The sequence below is a fragment of the Salmo salar genome, chromosome ssa06, assembly GCF_905237065.1.
Source record: "Salmo salar chromosome ssa06, Ssal_v3.1, whole genome shotgun sequence".
NCBI classification, from domain to species: Eukaryota; Metazoa; Chordata; class Actinopteri; order Salmoniformes; family Salmonidae; genus Salmo; species Salmo salar.
Genome location: NC_059447.1, coordinates 74,179,754 through 74,204,943, shown reverse-complemented (window position 1 = coordinate 74,204,943; position 25,190 = coordinate 74,179,754). Strand labels below are relative to the sequence as shown.

The 25,190-nt window shown below is 43.7% G+C and overlaps 1 long non-coding RNA gene across 2 annotated transcripts in view; it reads left to right on the top strand.

Moving 5' to 3' along the window:
• The window catches only part of LOC106608060 (kelch-like protein 29), a 271,450-nt gene that overhangs the window by 205,336 nt on the left and 40,924 nt on the right, over positions 1-25,190 (top strand). The window contains exon 4 of one of the 2 annotated variants that reach the window (XR_001329370.2): positions 21,409-22,822. The exons of the other annotated variant lie outside the window; for it this stretch is intronic. This is a non-coding gene — a long non-coding RNA (kelch-like protein 29). Of the gene's footprint in view, positions 1-21,408; positions 22,823-25,190 lie in introns of those variants that run through there. 2 annotated transcript variants of the gene reach the window in all.

The following is a 25,190-nucleotide window of genomic DNA, read 5'->3' as shown; positions in this document are numbered from 1 at the left end:
ACTTTTACTTTTGATACTTAAGTATATCTAAAACCAAATACTTTTAGACTTTTACTCAAGTAGAATTTTACTGGGTGACTTTTACTTGAGTCATTTTCTATTCATTTGTCTTTACTTTTACTCAAGTATGACAATTTGGTACTTTTTCCACCACTGATCATAAATCATGTCGACAATCTACTGGCAAATGTGATATTTCTGTTTTTTTTTACAATTTATGCTCCCTGAAGACTGCCGGAAAGCCCTGAACGCAAGATCGTAATTTCTATGACTCACACGGCACTTCACTTTTTAGTATGGAAAACAACTGTGAGCATTTTTCTACAGTATTCACAACATATTGACACATTTACAATCTATACAGAATATAATTTCATCAATTATATGTGGAAATACGTATTTGAGTGAACATTAGCAAGCCAGCAGCAGATGAAACAGAAAGTGAATTCTCTCCTCCCTCTCTCCACAGTTTTAGCTTGCCATCTAGCTGGCTAGGTTTAGGATATTTACTAGCCCATACCAGTGACAAACTTAGCTATATGGCAGCTCGCTTATTTTGCTAGCTAGAAAGAATTAGAAATAAATTAATTTAGAAACGAAGGAAGAGGATAGTGAGCTATAGCAAGCTAACGTTAGCAGCTGCCTCTTCAAAAGAAGCAACTGTGACAACATTGATCTTAAAATCTAAATAAAATGTACTTTCCCCATTTGAGAAAAATCCACAATCCACCCCTCCAAAGAAAGCATGGCTCTGGGGCTTCTCTAAACCGTAGCCTTAGCGTCACTTTTCCATTTAGCCCGCACTTGGCAGGTTGTATAGAAAACACGCCCGAAGCCACAGTGGCCGAATTATTGCAACGGGCAGCCCTCACAAACACCTTGAAAACTTGCTCTATACAGTAACAGTGAACTCCGTTGTGGCCAAAACGATTTTTTCCAATAGGCTTGTACTACCTATAGTATGACAGCATCAGCAGTTAGCTACCAACAGCTGGCAGACATGTTTACATTTGGTTAGTTATATCAGTGTTATTTAGATGGAAGACGTAGCATAGAGGTTGCAAGCTAGCTCTTTCACTTACTGTACCCAGTTGTTCTCCATGCTCACTGAAGCCAATGATGATGTTCGGTCTCTGCTGGTGCTGCTGGCTGTTTGAGATGTTTTCACATACAGTCGTAGCCAAAAGTTTTGAGAATGACACAAAATATTAATTTTCACAAAGTTTGCTGCTTCAGTGTCTTTTAGATATCTTTGTCAGATGTTACTATGGAATACTGAAGTATAATTACAAGCATTTCATAAGTGTCAAAGGCTTTTATTGACAATTACATGAAGTTGATGCAAAGAGTCAATATTTGCAGTGTTGACCCTTCTTTTTCAAGACCTCTGCAATCTGCCCTGGCATGCTGTCAATTAACTTCTGGGCCACATCCTGACTGATGGCAGCCCATTCTTGCATAATCAATGCTTGGAGTTTGTCAGAATTTGTGGGTTTTCATTTGTCCACACGCCTCTTGAGGATGACAACAAGTTGTCAATGGGATTAAGGTCTGGGGAGTTTCCTGGCCATTGATCCAAAATATCGATGTTTTGTTCCCCGAGCCATTTAGTTATCACTTTTGCCTTATGGCAAGGTGCTCCATCATGCTGGAAAAGGCATTGTTCATCACCAAACTGTTCCTGGATGGTTGGGAGAAGTTGCTCTCGGAGGATGTGTTGGTACCATTCTTTATTCATGGCTGTGTTCTTCGGCAAAATTGTGAGTGAGCCCACTCCCTTGGCTGAAAAGCAACCCCACACATGAATGGTCTCAGGATGCTTTACTGTTGGCATGACACAGGACTGATGATAGCGCTCACCTTGTCTTCTCCGGACAAGCTTTTTTCCCCAAACAATCAGAAAGGGGATTCATCAGAGAAAATGACTTTACCCCAGCCCTCAGCAGTCCAATCCCTGTACCCTTTGCAGAATATCAGTCTGTCCCTGATGTTTTTCCTGGAGAGAAGTGGCTTCTTTGCTGCCCTTCTTGACACCAGGCCATCCTCCAAAAGTATTCGCCTCACTGTGCATGCAGATGCACTCACACCTGCCTGCTGCCATTCCTGAGCAAGCTCTGTACTGGTGGTGCCCCGATCCTGCAGCTGAATCAACTTTAGGAGACGGTCCTGGCGCTTGCTGGACTTTCTTGGGCGCCCTGAAGCCTTCTTCACAACAATTGAACCGCTCTCCTTGAAGTTCTTGATGATCCCTTTTTGTGCAAAGCAATGATGATGGCACGTGTTTCCTTGCAGGTAACAATGATTGACAGAGGAAGAACAATGATTCCAAGCACCACCCTTCTTTTGAAGCTTCCAGTCTGTTATTCGAACTCAATCAGCATGACAGAGTGATCTCCAACCTTGTCCTCGTCAACACTCACACCTGTGTTAACGAGAGAATCACTGACATGATGTCAGCTGGTCCTTTTGTGGCAGGGCTGAAATGTAGTGGAAATGTTTTGGGGGGATTCAGTTCATTTGCATGGCAAAGAGGGACTTTGCAATTAATTGCAATTCATCTGATCACTCTTCATAACATTCTTGGAGTATATGCAAATTGCCATCATACAAACTGAGGCAGCAGACTTTGTGAAAATGAATATTTGTGTCTTTCTCAAAACCTTTGGCCACGACTGTATAGTCATCTTTAAAATAACCGATTTCAGTCCTCTTTCAAGTGAACTCTGGGGAGGGAAAAAATAAGTGCTTTGTATTCTTACTGCCCTTGCCTTTGAATGAGGATTCAACTCTTTTGCCAGTTCACTTCACCCATTTGTGATCTGAGACCACTTTGCATTCACATTGCTATTTTTAGAATGCACTCTGGGTTTTTACAAAGTGTAGGACAAGCCATTTCATTGGAACATGTTATCGGACAGCCAGATATACCTACTTACATTGTGGAAGCTAATAGATTACATTTAATTAAAATATGAGGCAATAATTGAAATCAGAAGATACTATTAACATGTAAATATTATTGGTAACAGAATAAATAGCAGAAGAAAAACTACAGATTAAATAATGCTGTAATTGACAATTGTTCACCCAATGTAGGCTACTGCCCCTTTAAGAGCTAGATATTATTCTGTACCCTAATGTTGTGATTCCAACCAAATATGTTGTCCTCTCTCACTATTCAAACCCCACAATCAAATAAACAGTTTGACGCTCTCTTATATAGATCACATATTGCAAACAAATAATCTGAGCCCATATTTTGGAATTTCTGTGGATCCTTGACAATCGCTAATCAATATCCAAAAACAGCACGTTTTTTTCAAGAACTTGCACATCATCATTTTCTCTTTTGTGGCACCAGTTCGAGGGGTTATGGAAGGGGAATAATGACAAGCAAACCTGGGAGGCTTTGTTCACATTTCCCTAAAAAAGGTAACCAGGCCATGGAATTCAAGCGAACCAAACTCAGACCACCTCTTGAAATGGTCTCAGTTCAGTTCACTTCGGGGACGCTTTTGAGGGGTCTGAGTTACTTTGGAGAGTTCACAAAAAAAGGCTGAAAGGGACCAAGTGTGAAAACACCCTTAGAAGCCACATTGATGGTACTGACAGCATCCATTTTAAGAAGCAACTTCTTGCTGAAGCACACCTTCCAGTGTTGATAGCCGTGGAAGTTCTCATGGATAAAATGTGCCCCGCAGATTGATGAGTACATGTTCAATTCGTCTGGTTTCCACAGCCACAAAGTCAAAATTATGTATTTCGTCAAATAAAAATGCTTTTTGGTTTTAATTTAAGGTTGGGGTTAGGCACAAGGTTAGCAGTGTTGTTAAGGGACCAATTCACCTGCCTCATTCTCACAAATGTATCTAACTTTTTACATCGTTTTTCATTCACCGTGTGACGCAGACCACGGGGCGTTGAATGGAACTGATTTGGAGAGAACCTAAAACCCAACATTATTATAACAATTGACATAAGAGTTTTGTAATTTGGGGATGATTTCTTGGGGGGGCTCTAAGATACTATTATATGTGTTTCTGGCATTGAGAAATAAGTGCTACACGCCCTTTAATCAGGGAAAGTAGAGTAAGCTAGGGTAGAGTAGGGTAGAGTAGGGTAGAGTAAGCTAGAGTAGGGTAGAGTAAGCTAGAGTAGGGTAGAGTAAGCTGGAGTAGGGTAGAGTAGGGTAGAGTGGATGGTCAAAGCGATGAGGGAGTTGATCCATCGGTAGTTCTTGGCTGCAAGCTCGTCCTTTACTTCCTCTGATAATCCGTGCAGGAACGTGTAGAACAGCGGTTCAAGGCACCCTCCGCTGCTAGCATGCGGAAATCCACCACATAGTCTGCCACACTGAGGGAGTCCTGCCGAAGCTGGAGTAACTTCCGGGCAGCCTCTCTCCCGGACACCGGAGCCTCAAACTTTTCTTACCACCGCCATGAATACCTCCAGACTGAGGCAGATTGTTGCTCCCACACCGCCGTGGCCCAGGCGAGTGCCCTCCCAGACATCAGCGTAATAATGTACGCTATCCTCGATCAGTCCGAGGGGAACGAAGAAGGCTGCAGCTCGAAAATGAGGGAGCACTGGGAGAGAAAGGCCTGGCAGGTTCTGGAATCGCCATCGTAACGCCCCAGGGGAGGTAAGTGGAGTTCCCGGGAAACAGAGATGACGGTGCTTCTACCAGCCAGTTTACTGAGGGGCTGGGAGGTTACCGCCATGGTAGGCTGCCTACGGAATTGCTCCCGTAATGCGTCCAATGCTAGGTCATGACATTCGGCCACGTCCTGGAACCCTTCCATCAGAACTCGAAGCAACTCCTCGTGCCTACCAATGGTGGCTCCTTGGGAGGAGATGGCGTTGCGGAGCTGGTCCAAGTCTGCTGGGTCAGTCATGGCCAGTTCGTACTATCGGGTTTCAGGTAATACCCAAATGCAGACTGTGTCGAAATAACAATGTTTATTACGGCAACGAGGCAGGCAAACATCAGGTCAAGGCAGGCAGGGGTCGATAATCCAGAGTAGTGGGGCAAAGGTACAGGACGGCAGGCTGGCTCAGGGTCAGGTCAGGCAGATGTCGGTAATCACCATAGCAACACCCACCCGTAGTACGCTCTCCACCAGGTATATTTCACTGGTCATCCCCAAAGCCAACACTTCCTTTGGCCGCCTTTTCTTCCAGTTCTCTGCTGCCAATGACTGGAACGAATTGCAAGAATCACTGAAGCTGGAGTCTTATATCTCCCTCAAGCACAAGGACAGGTGAAACATATCAGGGCGTGACAATGGGGGGTCAATTAAGGAAGACATCCTCTTCTGGAAACCAGGACAACAGGAGAGGATATTTTTAAAGTACTGGACGGCTTTGTGACATCAAATGGACTTTGGTGGTCAAGATGTGTTGGTATCTGTACTGATGGCGCAAAAGCCATGACAGGGAGACATAGTGGAGTGGTAACGCGTGTGCAAGCAGTTGCTCCCGACGCCACTTGGGTACAATGCAGCATCCACCGAGAGGCTCTTGCTGCCAAGGGAATGCCTGACAGCTTGAAAGACATTTTGGACACTACAGTGAAAATGTTTTTTTTTGTTAAAGCAAGGCCCCTGAACTCTCGGGTATTTTCTGCACTATGCAATGATATGGGCAGCGATCATGTAACACTTTTACAACATACAGAAGTGCGCTGGTTATCAAGGGGCAAAGTATTGAAATGTTGTTTTGAATTGAGAGACGACCTTAAAGTTTTCTTTACTGACCATATTTTCCACTTGTCTGACCGCTTGCATGATGACGAGTTTCTCACACGCCTGGCCTATCTGGGTGATGTTTTTTCTCACCTGAATGATCTGAATCTAGGATTACAGTGACTCTCCACAACTATGTTCAAAGTGCTGGGCAAAATTGAGGCTATGATTAACCTCTATGGGCTAAGCGGGACGAATTCGTCCCACCTACGTAACAGCCAGTCTAATCCAGTGGCGCGATTTTTGAATCGTTTGAAATACTATTACTTCAATTTCTCAAACATATGACTATTTTACAGCTATTTAAAGACAAGACTCTCGTTTATCTAACCACACTGTCCGATTTCAAAAAGGCTTTACAACGAAAGCAAAACATTAGATTATGTCAGGAGAGTGCCCAGCCAGAAATAATCAGACACCCATTTTTCAAGCTAGCATATAATGTCACCAAAAACCCAAACCACAGCTAAATGCAGCACTAACCTTTTATGATCTTCATCAGATGACACACCTAGGACATTATGTTATACAATACATGCATGTCTGTTCAATCAAGTTCATATTTATATCAAAAAACAGCTTTTACATTAGCATGTGACGTTCAGAAAAAGCATACCCCCCGCAAACTTCCGGGGAATTTACTAACAGTTTGCTAAATTACTCACGATAAACGTTCACAAAAAGCATAACAATTATTTACATTACTCCTCTATGCACTCGATATGTCCGATTTTAAAATAGCTATTCGGATGAAGCACATTTTGCAATATTCTAAGTACATAGCCCAGCCATCACGGCTAGCTATTTAGACACCCGGCAAGATTAGCCTTCACCATAATCACATTTCCTATAAGAAAAATGTTCTTACCTTTCCTGTTCTTCGTCAGAATGCACTCCCAGGACTCTACTTCAATAACAAATGTAGGTTTGGTCCCAAATAATCCATAGTTATATCCAAATTGCGTCGTTTTGTTCGTGCGTTCTAGACACTATCAGAATGGTAATCCATGGTCGCGCGCATGGCGTGACAAAAAATGTCTAAATATTCCATTACCGTACTTCGAAGCATGTCAACCGCTGTTTAAAACCAATTTTTATGCCATTTATCTCGTAGAAAAGCGATAATATTCCGACCGGGAATCTGCAATAAACTAAACAGCCGAATTAAAATACTCCACGGGGGCTAATCGCGCACGCGCCTCATTCCACTGTCACCTAATGGGACACTTGAATAAGGTGATAATCTGTTTCAGCCTGAGGCTGCCTCGTCAACCTTCATGATTTTCCCGGCTTCTGAGAGCCTATTGGAGCCCTGGGAATTGTCACGTTACAGCTAAGATCCTTACTCTTCAATAAACAGATGCAAGACGCACGACTCCTTGTCAGACAGGCCACTTCCTGCATGAAACCTTGTCAGGTTTTTGCCTGCCATAGGAGTTCTGTTATACTCACAGACACCATTCAAACAGTTTTAGAAACTTTAGGGTGTTTTCTATCCAAACCTGAACAATAATATGCATATTCTAGCTTCTGAGTTGGTGTAGGAGGCAGTTAAAAATGGGCACATATTTTTTCCAAAATTCTCAATACTGCCCCCTAGCCCAAACAGGTTAAGAAGTTGTAGCTCTTCTCTGTCTGCATTAACAAGGACAACACACAGGTCTTTCCGTCATTGTATGATTTTTTTGTGTGCAAATGAACTCAAGCTTACGGACAATGTCAAATGTGATATAGCAAATCACCTGAGTGAGTTGGGTGCGCAATTACGCAGGTACTTTTCCGAAACGGATGACACAAACAGCTGGATTCGTTATCCCTTTCATGCCTTGCCTCCAGTCCACTTACCGATATCTGAACGAGAGCCTCATCGAAATCGCAACAAGTAGTTCTGTGAAAATTTAATTTAATCAGAAGCCACTGCCAGATTTCTAGATTAGGCTGTGCTCAGAGTGTCCTGCCTTGGCAAATCATGCTGTTAAGACACTGATGCCCTTTGCAATCTCATACCTATGTGAGAGTGGATTCTCGGCCCTCACTAGCATGAAAACTAAATACAGGCACAGACTGTGTCGAAAATGATTTAAGACTGAGATTCTCTCCAATGCAACTCAACATTGCAGAGTTATGTGCATCCTTTCAAGCACACCCTTCTCATTAACCTGTGCTGAGTTATTCACAATTGTCGATGAACAAATAAGGTTTTATATGTAAGATGGCTAAATAAAGAGCAAAATTATTGATTATTATTATTTGTGCCCTGGTCCTATAAGAGCTCTTTGTCACTTCCCATGAGCCGGGTTGTGACAAAAACTCACACTCATTCTTATGTTTAATAAATGTATAGTGTGAGTGTGTGTGTGTGGCAGGCTTACAATGATGGCAAAAACAACATTTGAGAGTGCTCTGACCCTGGTGCTAGAGGGGGTATGCAGCTGGAGGTTGAATGTTTGAAGGGGTACGGGACTATAAAAAGTTTGGGAACCACTGATCTATGTAATTGAAAACATTAGCAAATGAGCGGATCAGCTCTCAGACCCTTCAAGGCCCCACATTTCACATCCAGCCATGATTGGGAGTCCCATAGGGACTACCCCCAGGTTTGGTCGTCATTGTAAATAAGAATTTGTTCTTAACTGACTTGCCTAGTTAAATAAATCCCCCCTTCAAGTATTAAATCAACTCCCATAGCTCAGTCCATCTGACTGCATGTTGTTTGGTTTCTCAGGCTGAAAAAGCTCTCTGCTCTCTTATGTCACCCTTCTTTTTCTCCCCCTCCCTCTCTCTTCCTTACTCTCTTTGTCACCCCCCACCCCTCCCCTCTGCAATCCTCCCTCCCTCTTTGTCTCTCCTTCTCCATGGGGCCAGACTAGAGAACGTGGCATTTAGAAAGGTCTGTGAGGAAAGGGTTGACATTCAGAGCACCTCCTTCTCTTTAAGGTTAAGTCTGACTGAAAACTGATTGTGAATGCATGGATTTAAAACATCAGTCATGTCTAGAAAATAGCATTTAGATACCATTTACCAGACCTCAGATTTGATAAGGCAGAGTGAATAGTGTTAAGGATGCACTGGAACACCATTGATCTTGGTAGTGTCTCCCCCGTTTTGTCTCAAGATGTCTCACACCTTTTGATATGGTGCTCTGCGGGTGTTCCAGCATCTGTTACACACAACAATAGGGCTAATTTGTTTTGCTGTTGTTGGCTTTTATGTTTCCTTAGCTAGATTTGTGTAAATAAATGAGCAATTATAGAGCCTGACTCATTGTGGATGCCTTAGGGTGAATCCTGACGCCTGGCAACAACACCAACAACTAAACTTTTCATTTTCCAGAGAAAGAGAGGTTGAATGAAATGGTCTGCAGTCTCTTTGATTGTAAGTATCCGCCAAGGCCTCACCTTCCTTTGAAACATATTCGGTTGACTTGGCTGCATTTCTGAATGAGTGCACAAAACAGACGTCACCCAAAGCTTCAGAAGTTTTTTTGTGACATTTCTGGGAGACAGAATCAATATCCAATTGACTGTGTGCTATTTTCTCCCCCCTGAGCTGCTATCTGGGATGGACTGGGACCTGTGTTCGATCAGCTTGGACCATCGCTTTCAGAACATGAAATACGCAGAACATTGAATACAGAACACATGGGAAGGAAAAGAGCAGTTGAACAGCAGGTGTTCCATGGTTAACTAGTGTTAGGCCTCTGCAATGGTATGATGGACATGATGCTCCTGTTATTACAACCACAATTAAAACCGTGTTAATGAAACGGCTGTATGGTTAGCTGTGTGTGGTGTGGGGGTAACCATAGATACATGGTAATAGGTAGGGCTGGGACGATACCATATCGCGATACGCGTTAGTATCATGGCAAGGAAACAAAACACAAAGAAAATGTAACTTCTTTAGGAAAACAAGCCCTACTGTTGGAAACAAACATCATTATGTTGTCATCCAGAGTCATCTGTATTTATTTTCCAAGCCATAGCACATCATATTTTACATAGAGTGGGTTTTAAAGGGCCAAAGAGTTTGGTCTGCTTCTTGTTTTCATTTTTGCCATGGAAAAAATAATGTGATACTGGTATCGTCCCGGCACTAATAATAGGGGACTGGTTTATAATCCCCATGATGGATGAAATAGAATGGCCATTCATGCTATGCTGTGTCAGGTGATTAGACATTTTCCTGTTATCGGATTTACAGCGGAATAGAAATAATTGGGCTGTTTGTTTACTGTACCTCCCCCCTATGTGGTTACACTGTCTGTCACTGCCCTCGGAATGGGATTAAGGTGAATGTAGTGATTCAGTGTAGAATAAACTACTTTTGCAAAAGGTTATGTAGATGTAGAGTTCATACCTATTCATGGTGAGACTAAATAAACATTTTCATGGCAGAGGGTTGGACACTTCCTTTTAAGTTCAGACAAAAAATGTTATTGTTCGCTCACTCTCTCTGTCCTCCCCCTCTCTCTCTGTCCTCTCTCTCTGTCCTCCCTCTCCTATCTCTCTCCTCCCTCTTTCTCTCCCTCTCCTCCCTCTCTCTCTCTGCCCCTCTGTCCACTGTGGGTCCACTCCACTTTACTCTGCCCGTACGTTGTTGTGCTCAGGGGAATCTCTCGGCCCGCCTGTCATTTGAATAAAACGTGCATAAATAAATAATATACATATTTTAAAATGCAAATTCTAATGGGGACATTGGGGGTGACTCAATCATCCTGACGTTAACTCCCGCTCAGAAATAACTACAGTACCACCACATGGCCCATCCCACAGCCCAGCCCAGCACCCCACTGCCTAAAGCACAGTACACACTCCATAAATAAATGTTACTGTTGCATGTTTCAAAGAAGTCTCACTCAGTAGTGTTTAATGTTTGTTTGATATATTTATAATGGGTCTTAGTGTTATTATATCTTGAATAATAAGTGGTATTAATATGCAGTCATTTGCAATTACTCCCCAAAATGTTGTTTAATTCAAAGTAGGCTCATTTTCGGCTATTCATTATCTGTCGTACATTTAGCCATACATTGACAGTAATTATTATTATTATTTGTGCAGCCTACAGTATGCAATGCATCATTGTTTTCTAAACAACCTCTTAAGGATCGTACCCTTTTTTTCAATTTTTGCCTAAAATGACATGCCCAAATCTAACTGTCTGTAGCTCAGGACCTGAAGCAAGGATATGAATATTCTTGATACCATTTGAAAGGGAACACTTTAAAGTTTGTGGAAATGTGAAATTAATGTAGGAGAATATAAGACATTAGATCTGGTAAAAGATAATACAACCCAAAAAATGCTTTGTTTAAGAAATGTTTTTATCAAGGCCATACTTTCAGATAGGAGTCTAGTTGTAATTTAGATCTTGGCCACCAGATGGCAGCAGTGTGTGCGCAATGTTTCAGACTGATCCAGTGAAGAATTACATTACTGCACAATATTTTGTATCAAGTCTGCCAGGAGTTTGTCCAAATATGCCGAAATTAGTCAAGTACTTGAAAATGTATCAATTAACCTGTTAGGGCTAGGGGGCAGCATTTGCACGTCTGGATAAAAAAAATGTACACCGATTTAATCTGGTTACTAATCCTACCCAGTAACTAGAATATGCATATACTTATTATATATGGATAGAAAACACTCTAAAGTTTCTAAAACTGTTTGAATGGTGTCTGTGAGTATAACAGAACTCATTTGGCAGGCAAAACCCTGAGACATTTTCTGACAGGAAGTGGATACCTGATGTGTTGTATTACCTTTAAACCTATCCCATTGAAAAACACAGGGGCTGAGGAATATTTTGGCACTTCCTATTGCTTCCACTAGATGTCACCAGCCTTTACAAAGTGTTTTGAGTCTTCTGGAGGGAGATCTGACCGAACAAGAGCCATGGAACGATGATGTCCCATTAGACACCTGGCGCGCGAGTTCATGTTGGGTACCCTCGTTCCAATACGTTATAAAAGAGTATGCATTCGTCCACCTTGAATATTATTCATGTTCTGGTTAAAAAAGGCCTAATGATTTATGCTATACAACGTTTGACATGTTTGAACGAACGTAAATATATTTTTTCCCCTCGTTCATGACGAGAAGTCCGGCTGGCTTAGATCATGTGCTAACAAGACGGAGATTTTTGGACATAAATGATGACATCTGATGAAGAGAATCAAAGGTAATGGATTATTTACATAGTATTTTCGATTTTAGATCTCCCCAACATGACGTCTAGTCTGTATCGCAACGCGTATTTTTCTGGGCGCAGTGCTCAGATTATTGCAAAGTGTGATTTCCCAGTAAGGTTATTTTTAAATCTGGCTGGTTGATTGCGTTCAAGAAATGTAAATCTATAATTCTTTAAATGACAATATAATATTTTACCAATGTTTTCTAATTTTAATTATTTAATTTGTGACGCTGACTTGACTGCCGGTTATTGGAGGGAAACGATTTCCTCAACATCAATGCCATAGTAAAACGCTGTTTTTGGATATAAATATGAACTTGATAGAACTAAAAATGCATGCATTGTCTAACATAATGTCCTAGGAGTGTCATCTGATGGAGATTGTAAAAGGTTAGTGCATCATTTTAGCTGGTTTTATGGTTTTGGTGACCCTGTCTTTGACTTGACAAAACATTACACACAACTCTTGTAAATGTACTGTCCTAACATACTCTAAATTTATGCTTTCGCCGTAAAACCTTTTTGAAATCGTAAAACGTGGTTAGATTAAGGAGATGTTTATCTTTCAAAGGGTGTAAAATAGTTGTATGTTTGAAAAATTTGAATTTTGACATTTATTTGGATTCAAATTTGCCGCTCTTGAAATGCACCTGCTGTTGATGGAGTGCACCACGGGTGGCACGCTAGCGTCCCACCTAGCCCATAGAGGTTAACTATAGAGAACATACAAAAATGCTATGGTAATAAAGACATTTGGTTTACACACTCCCAGGAATGTCATACATGATGGATCATTAGCTTATACACTAACTTTCACACATCTAGATGGCTGGGCGGGGTGGGTGTGGAGCCAGAGACAGCAGTGGGGTCAAACTGTAGACCCCAGTTCCTACATTTGTACATAAAAATTGATTTTATCAAACAAAGCTATGCTACATTTTATCTCTGGGACCCTCAGGATGACAAATCAGAGCAAAATAATTGAATGTAAGTACATTATTTACCTTCAGAGGTGAATGTATTAAACCAGTTGCCGTGATAAACGTTTTTTGTTGTTGTGCACTCTCCAATAGCATGGTATTTTTTCACTGTAATAGCTACTGTTAATTAGACACTGCAGTTAGATGAACAAGAATGTAAGCTTTCTGCCCATGTAAGACATGTCTATGTCCCGGAAAGTTGGCTGTTGTATACAACGTAATTCTAATCACATTAGCGCATGTTAGCAAAACCGTCCAGTTTAGGGACACCCATCCCGTAGAGGCTAAACAACAACAACTGCCAATATACAACTACCCAACCTAAAATCCCAAAGAGCAAGCAATGCAGACTTAGAAGCACAAAACTCATTTGTGGAGTGTACAAGACTCATGTGTGGCGTTGTCAGTGCTGTGGTATTGCTGTGTAGATCTCTACAGGCTAAAAGTGCTGTATCTGCTTCAGTAGGCCCAGAGGTCTGCCTCTGCTTCTGCTCTCCCTCCGCTAGACATGCCAGCAGCTATCTGAGGCCTGCCATTCAGAGAGTGAGAGGGAGGGAGAGAGAGAGTGATAGAGAGAGGGTGGGAGAGAGAGAAGGCAGGCACGGAGAGAGGATAGAGGGAGGCAAGAGTTGTGAGAGAGAGAGAGACCGAGAGAAAGGATGGAGAGGGAGAGAGGATAGCATGCCATGAGTTGCTCCAGATGTGATTTGATGTGAGTGTGGGGGGAATTTAGCATATGATGATCACAGCTTCCACCTCTCCCAAGACGACGACATGTTGTCCATTACTGGTACTACAGTGTTGCCATGAGCAATAAATGTCAGCCAAGTTTGAGTCATAATTCAGTTGTGCTCAAAGAACTGCAGTCAGTGGATCTCGCAACACACGCGTGCACGCACACACAGAGACACTCATAATCGACCCTGCAGTCAATGGGTCTCACAACACAATACATACCGGTTGTGTGTTGTTTTTATTCGTGTTGTGGCATGTTCAAACTACCAGCCATGGCTAGATAGAGAATTTAGATTTGTGGTGACATTATCCGCTGTTCCCCATCTCGCATGTCTCATTATGAGGCTTTGCCGTCGGGACAGAGAACCTAAAGAGAACACTTCCGAAATCAGAGTGAGATTGGAACCAGTTCATCATGGGAAAGGAGCGATGGAGAGAAAATAATCAGTATTCACACAGTATTCATTCTCTTTGCAGTGCAACGGTGGTATTTAAATGTTAACAGTCACAGATCTATTGCCTAACCCCCTCTAGTATACCTGGCTCCTCCAAGCTCCAGACCTCACACACTGGGCTGCCTGGCTCCTCCAAGCTTCAGACCTCACACACTGGGCTGCCTGGCTTCACCAAGCTCCAGACCTCACACACTGGGCTGCCTGGCTTCACCAAGCTCCCGACCTCACACACTGGGCTGCCTGGCTCCTCCTTGCTCCAGACCTCACACACTGGGCTGCCTGGCTCCACCAAGCTCCAGACCTCACACACTGGGCTGCCTGGCTTCACCAAGCTCCCGACCTCACACACTGGGCTGCCTGGCTCCTCCTAGCTCCAGACCTCAAACACTGGGCTGCCTGGCTCCTCCTAGCTCCAGACCTCACACACTCGGCTGCCTGGCTCCACCAAGCTCCAGACCTCACACACTGGGCTGCCTGGCTCCTCCAAGCTCCAGACCTCACACACTGGGCTGCCTGGCTCCTCCAAGCTCCAGACCTCACACACTGGGCTGCCTCGCTCCTCCAAGCTCCAGACCTCACACACTGGGCTGCCTCGCTCCTCCAAACTCCAGACCTCACACACTGGGCTGCCTGGCTCCTCCTAGCTCCAGACCTCACACACTGGGCTGCCTGGCTCCTCCTAGCTCCAGACCTCACACACTGGGCTGCCTGGCTCCTCCAAGCTCCAGACCTCACACACTGGGCTGCCTGGCTCCTCCAAGCTCCAGACCTCACACACTGGGCTGCCTGGCTCCTCCAAGCTCCAGACCTCACACACTGGGCTGCCTGGCTCCTCCTAGCTCCAGACCTCACACACTCGGCTGCCTGGCTCCTCTGTGGGATTTCAATCATCATAAGAAAATAATGTGGTGGGAAAATGTCTTTGCTTGGCATTTGTTCAGGGTAAAATAGGGCCTGTAACAAGGTGTTGAAACTGTATTAATTGAAATGTAAATGTACTGTTCAAACGAAGGACAGTGGGCGCTGCTGGCCTGTCTGTTAGCCGCTCAGGATAAAGGCATCAGCCGAGTCGACACACTGAATAGGGTTTTTGGTGCGATATTGCCAGGGGAGGATGTAAAATGAAAAGAAAGAATGTGACATTTTAAATGCTTTCTTTTATTTTCCCTGAATGCGTCTTTGATTGAGTGAGAAAATCCACCCTGCGACTGCTGGCCACACAGCACTGTGTAGTGAAGGAAACATGACTCTTCCCCAGTAAGATTCACACTTGACAAAAGACTGAGGAGGAAGCCTTTTCAGAGACAGCTTTTCCAATCAGACACATTCAAGGCCCTGTGATGTTTTACTTAACATAAAAGTTTTTTTTAAATTGGATTAAACATGATTTCAAACCCAGAACTATTCTATGTCAGAGAAAAAGCGTTGTCAGCTGGAACACAAAGACCTAGCGCTTTACTATTGACAGAGACGCGCAGTGTTGGTTGGTAGAAAGTCTTCACAACGTCTAGATGAATGCCTAATTAATTCTTAATGGAAAGATGGCGAAGGATAGGCTACATAACATAAAATCATAGAAAAATGTATTTAATCTTTCAACTACAACACTTTCAAAAAGATGGCGCCGGAGGGCAGGGCTGCCGTCTTATCGGCTCTTAACCAACCATGCTATTTTATTAGTGTTTTTGTGTTGTTAGTAACTTGGTTTGTACATAATGTTACTGCTACCATCTCTTATGACTGAAAAGAGCTTCTGGACATTAGAATTGGGATTACTCACCTGAAACTGGACGAGGAGTTCTTCAATGAGTCGGACGCAAGGGATATACTACGGACACCCGACCAGCCCAGATCCCCGTGATTCGCTGGTTTCGTGGAAATAGATCAGGATGTCTTGTGAGGATCAGGCGACGAGTGGCTAATCTGCCCTTGCCTTCCGTTCTGCTAGCTAACGTTCAATCGCTGGAAAATATATGGGACGAACTGAAAGCACGTATATCCTACCAAGGGGACATTAAAAACAAATATCCTATGTTTCACCGAGTCGTGGCTGAACGACAACATTAAGAACATACAGCTGGTTATACACTATCGGCAGGACAGAACAGCAGCCTCTGGTAAGACACGGGGCGGGGCCTATGCATATTTTAATACAATAGCTGGTGCACGATATCTAAGGACGTCTCAGGGTTTTGCTAGCCTGAGGTAGAGTATCTCATGATTAATAAGCTGTAGACCACACTATTTACCTAGAGTTTTCATCTGTATTTTTCGTAGCTGTCTACATACCACCACAGACCGAGGCTGGCACTAAAACCGCACTCAATGAGCTGTATTCCGCCATAAGAAAACAGGAAAATGCTCATCCAGAGGCGGCGCTCCAAGTGGCCTATGACTTTAATGCAGGGAAACTTAAATCAGTTTTGCCTACCATAAATTCCGGACTATAAGCCGCAACTTTTTTCCAGGCTTTGAACCTCGCGGCTTAAACAATGACGCGGCAAATATATGGATTTTTCCCGCTTTCAAATTTTTTTTCTCCAAAAAAACACATTCTGTGACGTGCTCAGTTTTTTGCCGGCATGAAGTTTTCATTAGACCAATGAAATTGCCGAACGGGTTACGGTCAAACAACTTTTTTGTTTACTGTTTAGATTAAATCGAGCGCTCTCAAACTTCCCATCATTCTGATTACGGTAGTCATTTTGTCACCCTCATCATGGCAAAGACATGGAGAAATGCATATGATGCAGCTTTCAAGTTGAAGGCGATTGATCTGGCTGTTGGAAAAGGAAATAGAGCTGCTGCACGGGAGCTTGGTCTTAATGAGTCGATGATAAGACGTTGGAAACAGCAGCGTGAGGAATTGACTCAGTGCAAAAAGACAACTAAAGCTTACTGCTCATTTTTTATTTTTTGTTACAAGCCGTGTTTCGTTAAAGCCTATTTTGTTTTTACAAGCCGTGTTTCGTTAAAGCCTATTTATTTTTGTTACAAGCAGTGTTTCGTTAAAGCCTGTGTAAAGTTAATTTGTTTCAATGTACCGGTAGGCACCTGCGGCTTATAGACATGTGCGGCTTATTTATTTTCAAAATAATATATTTTTTTTAATTCAGTGGGTGCGGCTTATATTCAGGTGCGCTTAATAGTCCGGAAATTATGGTAATTTCTATCAACATGTTAAATGACCAACCAGAGGGGAAAAACATTCTAGACCACCTTTACTCCTCACACAGAGACGCGTACAAAGCTCTCCCTCACCATCCATTTGGAAAATCTGACCATAACTCTATCCTCCTGCTTACAAGCAAAAATTAGAGCAGGAAGCACCAGTCAAATCAAATCAAATTTATTTATTTAGCCCTTCGTACATCAGCTGATATCTCAAAGTGCTGTACAGAAACCCAGCCTAAAACCGCAAACAGCAAGCAATGCATGTGAAAGAAGCACGGTGGCTAGGAAAAACTCCATAGGAAAAACTCCCTAGAAAGGCCAAAAACCTAGGAAGAAACCTAGAGAGGAACCAGGCTATGAGGGGTGGCCAGTCCTCTTCTGGCTGTGCAGGGTGGATATTATAACAGAACATGGTCAAGATGTTAAAATGTTCATAAATGACCAGCATGGTCAAATAATAATAATCATAGTAGTTGTCGAGGGTGCAACAAGCACGTCCGGTGAACAGGTCAGGGTTCCATAGCCGCGGGCAGAACAGTTGAAACTGGAGCAGCAGCACGGCCAGGTGGACTGGGGACGGCAAGGAGTCATCATACCAGGTAGTCCTGAGGCATGGTCCTAGGGCTCAGGTCCTCCGAGAGAAAGACAGAAAGAGAGAAAGAGAGAATTAGAGAGAGCATATTTAAATTCACACAGGACACCGGATAAGACAAGAGAAATACTCCAGATGTAACAGACTGACCCTAGCCCCCCGACACATAAACTACTGCAGCATAAATACTGGAGGCTGAGACAGGAGGGATCAGAAGACACTGTGGCCCCATCTGATGATACCCCCGGACAGGGCCAAACAGGCAGGATATAACCCCACCCACTTTGCCAAAGCACAGCCCCCACACCACTAGAGGGATGTCTCCAACCACCAACTTGCCGTCCTAAGACAAGGCCGAGTATAGCCCACAACGATCTCCGCCATGGCACAACCCAAGGAGGGGCGCCAACCCAGACAGGAAGACCACGTCAGTGACTCAACCCACTCAAGTGACGCACCCCTCCCATGGACGGCATGGAAGAACACCAGTAAGCCAGTGACTCAGCCCCTGTAAAAGGGTTAGAGGCAGAGAATCCCAGTGGAAAGAGGGGAACCGGCAAGGCAGAGACAGCAAGGGCGGTTCGTTGCTCCAGCCTTTCCGTTCACCTTCACACTCCTGGGCCAGACTATACTTAATCATAGGACCTACTGAAGAGATAAGTATTCAGTAAAGACTTAAAGGTTGAGACTGAGTCTGCGTCTCTCACATTGGTAGGCAGACCATTCCATAAAAATGGAGCTCTATAGGAGAAAGCCCTACCTCCAGCCGTTTGCTTAGAAATTCTAGGGACAATTAGGAGGCCTGCGTCTTGTGACCGTAGCGTACGTGTAGGTATGTACGGCAGGACCAAATCGGAAAGATAGGTAGGAGCAAGCCCATGTAATGCTTTGTAGGTTAGCAGTAAAACCTTGAAATCAGCCCTTGCCTTAACAGGAAGCCAGTGACTCAGTCTATAAAAAAGTGGTCAGATGAAGCAGATGATAATTTACAGGACTGTTTTGCTAGCACAGACTGGAATATGTTCCGGGATTCTTCCGATGGCATTGAGGAGTACACCACATTAGTCACTGGCTTTATCAATTAGTGCATCGAGGACGTCGTCCCAACAGTGACTGTACGTACATACCCCAACCAAAAGCCATGGATTACAGGCAACATTCGCACTGAGCTAAAGGGTAGAGCTGCCGTTTTCAAGGAGCGGGACTCTAACCCAGAAGCTTATAAGAAATCCCGCTATGCCCTCCGATGAACCATCAAACAGGCAAAGCGCCAATACAGGACTACGATCGAATCGTACTACACCGGCTCCGACGCTCGTCGAATGTGGCAGGGCTTGCAAACTATTACAGACTACAAAGGGAAGCACAGCCAAGAGCTGCCCAGTGACACGAGCCGACCAGACAAGCAAAATAACTTCTATGCTCGCTTTGAGGCAAGTAACGCTGAAACATGCATGAGAGCATCAGCTGTTCCGGACGACTGTGGGATCACTCTCTCTGCAGCTGATGTGAGCAAGACCTTTAAACAGGTCAACATTCACAAGGCTGCTGGGCCAGATGGATTACCAGGACGTGTACTCCAAGCACGCGCTGACCAACTGGCAAGTGTCTTCACTGATATTTTCAACCTCTCCCTGTGTGTCTGTAATGCCAACATGCTTCAAGCAGACCACCATAGTCCCTGTGCCCAAGAACACTAAGGTAATCTGCCTAAATGACTACCAACCCGTAGCACTTACGTCTGTAGCCATGCTTTGAAAGGCTGGTCATGGCTCACATCAACACCATTACCCCAGAAACCCTAGACCCACTCCAAATTGCATACCGCACCAACAGATCATGCAATCTCTATTGCACTCCAGACTGCCCTTTCCCACCTGGACAAAAGGAACACCTACAGTTGAAGTCGGAAGTTTACATACACTTAGGTTGGAGTCATTAAAACTTGTTTTTCAACCACTTCACAAATTTATTGTCAACAAACTATAATTTTGGCAAGTTGGTTAGGACATCTACTTTGTGCATGACACAAGTAATTTTTTCACCAATTGTTTACAGACAGATTATTTCACTCTATCACAATTCCAGTGGGTCAGAAGTTTACATACACTAAGTTGACTGTGCCTTTAAACAGCTTGGAAAATTACAGAAAATGGTGTCATGGCTTTAGAAGCTTCTGACAGTGCCTCTTTGCTTGACATCATGGGAAAATCAAAAGAAATCAGCCAAGACTTCAGCTGTATGTGAGAATGCTATTCATTGACTACAGCTCAGCGTTCAACACCATAGTGCCCTCACAGATCATTGCTAAGCTAAGGACCCTGGGACTAAACACCTCCCTCTGCAACTGGAACCTGGACTTGCTGATGGGCCGCCCCCAGGTGGTAAGGGTAGGTAACAACACATCTGCGTGCTCAGTCCCCTCCTGTACTCCCTGTTCACTCATGACTGCACGGCTAGGCACGACTCCAATACCATCTTTAAGTTTGCTGATGACATAGCAGTGGTAGGCCTGATCACCGACAACAATGAGACAGCCTATAGGGAGGACGTCAGAGACCTGACCGTGTGGTGCAAGGAGAACAACCTCTCCCTCAATGTGATCAAGACAAAGGAGATGATTGTGGACTACAGGAAAAGGAGGACCGAGCACGCCCCCATTCTCATCGTCGGGGCTGTAGTGGAGCAGGTTGAGAGCTTCAAGATCCTTGGAGTCCACATCACCAACAAACTAATATGGTCCAAGCACACCAAGACAGTTGTGAAGAGGGCACGACAAAACCTATTCTCCCTCAGGAGACTGAAAAGATTTGGCATGTGTCCTCAGATCCTCAAAATGTTTTACAGCTGCACCATCGAGAGCATCCTGACCGGTTGCATCACTGCCTGTTATGGCAACTGCTCGGCCTCCGACCGCAAGGCACTACAGAGGGTAGTGGGAATGGCCCAGTACATCACCGGGGCCAGGCCAAGCTTCCTTTCACCCAGGACCTCTATACCAGGCGGTGTCAGAGGAAGGCCCTAAAAATTGTCAGACTCCAGCCACCTAGTCATAGACTGTTCTCTCTGCTACCGCACGGAAAGTGGTACCGTAGCGCCAAGTCTAGGTCCAAGAGGCTTCTACCCCAAAGCCATAAGACTCCTGAACAGCTAATCAAATGGCTACCCAGACTACACGCTGCTGTTACTCTCTGTTATTATCTATGCGTAGCCACTTTAATAACTCCACCTACATGTACATAATTACCTCAATTACCTCAACACCGGTGCCCCCCGCACATTAACTCATTGTCTCTGTACCGGTACCCCCTGTATATAGCCCCGCTATTGTTATTTACTGCTGCTTTTTAATTATTTGTTATTCTTATCTCTTACTTTTTGCAGGGATTTCCTTAAAACTGCATTGTTGGTTAAGGGCTTGTAAGTAAGCATTTCACTGTAAGGTCTACACCTGTTGTATTCGGTGCATGTGACAAATACAATTTGATTTGATTTATTTGTTTAAATTTTGTGTATTTTTTGTCTTGTTGTAGGCAACGTATGGCCACGGTGAGAGAGGGGAGCAGACCGAGGGACTAGAGAGAAGGAGAGGGAGTGATAGAGGCGGAGAGAGAGACGGTGTGTGGGTTGTCTTCAGCGACATGATTGGATTGGCAAGATTGAGGAGGGAGGTGTTTAAAAGGTGTTTTGATTGTCCTCTGTGACTTTCTGAATTAGATGGAGATAGACCTGAAGGTGCTGTCTCTGACACTTTTCATGACAGCCAGCCATTGATTGAAGCTAATGTTTGTGAACCCTCCCCACTGTCAAGAAAGACCAGAGAGATACATTCAAATAAGTAATTGTTTGTTTTTCCCCACAAGCTGAGAAGACAACCTAACAAATCAATTGACATATTTTCTTATTGGACAAATACATTGAAAAATGTCAAATTACTCATCAGTGAAAAATGCTTCTTTAAATATTTCCTATTCCAGAACCTACGGCGATCATCTACTGTAAAAATATTTACATTTATAGGATTAAGGATTATAAAGGTTTATAAAACATGTCATATCCACTATAAGACGTATCTATCATATTCATTTTAAGACGTTTCACTATGACAACCACACTTTTACCAACCATTGTAAATCATACTCTGTGCAGGAGTTTTATAGTTCCCGGTAGCTATGCTGCTAACCATTTTCTCTCTGTTTCTATCTCTTCAAAACTCAGGCACCCTTCATACATCTGTGTTGAGGTATCATTACCAGCTAATGTTTTTCTTCCTCTTTGCTTTAAGGCAACCAACTTTTGATTTATTATCATTTCAAATACAAAAAATTTTCATATGTATTAAATGGAAACAAAAGGAGAAAGAAAATAAATACATTTGGCAGTTTTTATTCAAATCATTTAAATTTGTATTGACTCTAGGTTAAAATGTGACCAGAAATCTATGGATGTGTGACCTGCATATTTCCCTGTTCAATGAGACATGGTAAACGTGCCAGGGGAAGAATGGATCACACACACACACACACACACACACACACATCACACATCACACATCACACACACACATCACACACTCATCACAGATAACTAAGCTAGAGGACCAGGGACCTAATTTAAGAGCCTATTTACCATATGCCTGCCAGCCATTCAGCAGGACTGCTGCTCCACTGCTTGCCTACTGGAGAAATGAAGTAAAACTGGACCAAAAAAATCTACACTGATTAGAACTCATGAACGAACACAGTAATTATTTATGTACTAAGGTTGAGATGATACTATGAATTTTAACAACATTGTATCCACCGCATTGAAACATGTTATTTTTCTAGGCCACTTTTTAGATAACAATATACAGCACTGAAAATAGACAAGAAATAAACAAAGCACAGATGACTTATTATTAATACTAGGAATGCAGTGCAGTATCACTCACACACACGTAACATCTGTCGAGCAAAGACAAGAAGACTGGTCTCGGCACCAGTGTAACAGATGTCCAGCAAAGACAAGAAGACTGGTCTCAGCACCAGTGTAACAGATGTCCAGCAAAGACAAGAAGACTGGTCTCAGCACCAGTGTAACAGATGTCCAGCAAAGACAAGAAGACTGGTCTCAGCACCAGTGTAACAGATTTCCAGAGAAGACAAGAAGACTGGTCTCGGCACCAGTGTAACAGATGTCCAGAGAAGACAAGAAGACTGGTCTCGGCACCAGTGTAACAGATGTCCAGCGAAGACTAGAAGACTGGTCTCAGCACCAGTGTAACAGATGTCCAGCAAAGACAAGAAGACTGGTCTCAGCACCAGTGTAACAGATGTCCAGCAAAGACAAGAAGACTGGTCTCAGCACCAGTGTAACAGATTTCCAGAGAAGACAAGAAGACTGGTCTCAGCACCAGTGTAACAGATGTCCAGAGAAGACAAGAAGACTGGTCTCGGCACCAGTGTAACAGATGTCCAGCGAAGACTAGAAGAGTCTCAGCACCAGTGTAACAGATGTCCAGCAAAGACAAGAAGACTGGTCTCAGCACTAGTGTAACAGATGTCCAGAGAAGACAAGAAGACTGGTCTCGGCACCAGTGTAACAGATGTCCAGCAAAGACAAGAAGACTGGTCTCGGCACCAGTGTAACAGATGTCCAGCAAAGTCAAGAAGACTGGTCTCAGCACCAGTATAACAGATGTGATCGTACTTCATAACTCTCTTGCTTTGTGTTTTTAATAAAGGACTGTCCAGTCAGCGATCCCAGTTGATTGGTGTTTATTCTGACGATAGATACAAGGAAGCACATTAGATGTGCAGGACAACAGGATGTTGATGGTTGTACATTTGTGATTTGTCATTTGCATTTCAATGTCAGACTGCATTTTGTAGTCAAACATCATAACAATGAAAAAAATAGTACAAAATACAATACATGGAAGTACCTGACGATAGAAACAAGGAAGCACATTAGATGTGTAAGACAACAGTGTGTTGATGGCTGTAGATTCGTGATTAATCTGTTAGCTAATCCACAGTTATTCCATGCTAACGGGCTAATGTGACTGTTACATGTTCCAATTGTATGTGTAGCACATGGGGATGTGTGAAACTTACTCCTCAGCCTTGTGTCCAGCTTGCGTCGCCTCATGAGGTGGGGCAGTCAGCTAAGATGCTTGAAGGAGGACGGTCTCGTGTGTTTGTAAGGTCCCGAGATCGGTAAAGGTTTGGGCCGAATCGAGAGGAAGTGGTATTCGCTAAGCAAGCAGTGTGAAGTCCTTTACACTAGCTAACTGGGGAAGGGTACCAAAACATTTCTGCAGCATTGAAGGTCCCCAAGAACACAGTGGCTTCCATCATTCTTAAATGGAAGAAGTTTGGAACCTCCAAGACTCTTCTTAGAGCTGGCCTCCCGGCCAAACTGAGCAATCGGTGGAGAAGGGCCTTGGTCAGAGAGGTGACAAAGAACCCAATGGTCACTCTGACAGAGTTCCTCTGTGGAGATGGGAGAACCTTCCAGAAGGACAACCATCTCTGCAGCACTCCACTAATCAGGCCTTTATGGTAGAGTGGCCAGACTGAAGCCACTCCTCAGTAAAAGGCACATGACAGCCTGCTTGGAGTTTGCCAAAAAGCACCTAAAGGACTCTCAGACCATGGAAACAAGATTTTCTGGTCTGACGAAACCAAGATTGAAATCTTTGGCCTGAATGCCAAGCGTCACATCTGGAGGAAACCTGGCACCAATGATGCTGCCACCACCATTCGTGGGGATGTTTTTTCAGTGGCAGGGACTGGGAGACTAGTCTGGATTGAGGGTAAAATGAACGGAGCAAAGTACAGAGAACCTTGATGAAAACATGCTCCAGAGCACTCAGGACCTTAGACTGGAGCGAAGGTTCACCTTCCAACAGGACAACGATCATAAGCACACAGCCAAGACAATGCAGGAGTGGCTTCGGGACAAGTCTCTGAATGTCCTTGAGTGGCCCAGTCAGAGCCCGGACTTGAACCCGATCAAACATCTCTGGAGAGACCTGAAAATAGCTGTGCACGCCGCTACCCATCCAACCTGACAGAGCTTGAGATGATCTGCAGAGGCGAATGGGAGAAACTCCTCAAATACAGGTGTGCCAAGCTTGTAGCGTCATACCCAAGAGGCTGTAATCGCTGCCAAAGGTGCTTCAACAAAGTTCTGAGTAAAGGGTCTGAATACTTATGTTAATGTGATATTTCGGTCTTTTATTTTAAATACATTTGCAAACATTTCTAAAAATCAGTTTTTGCTTTGTCATTATGTGGTATTGTGTGTAAATTGAAAAGGGAAAAAAACG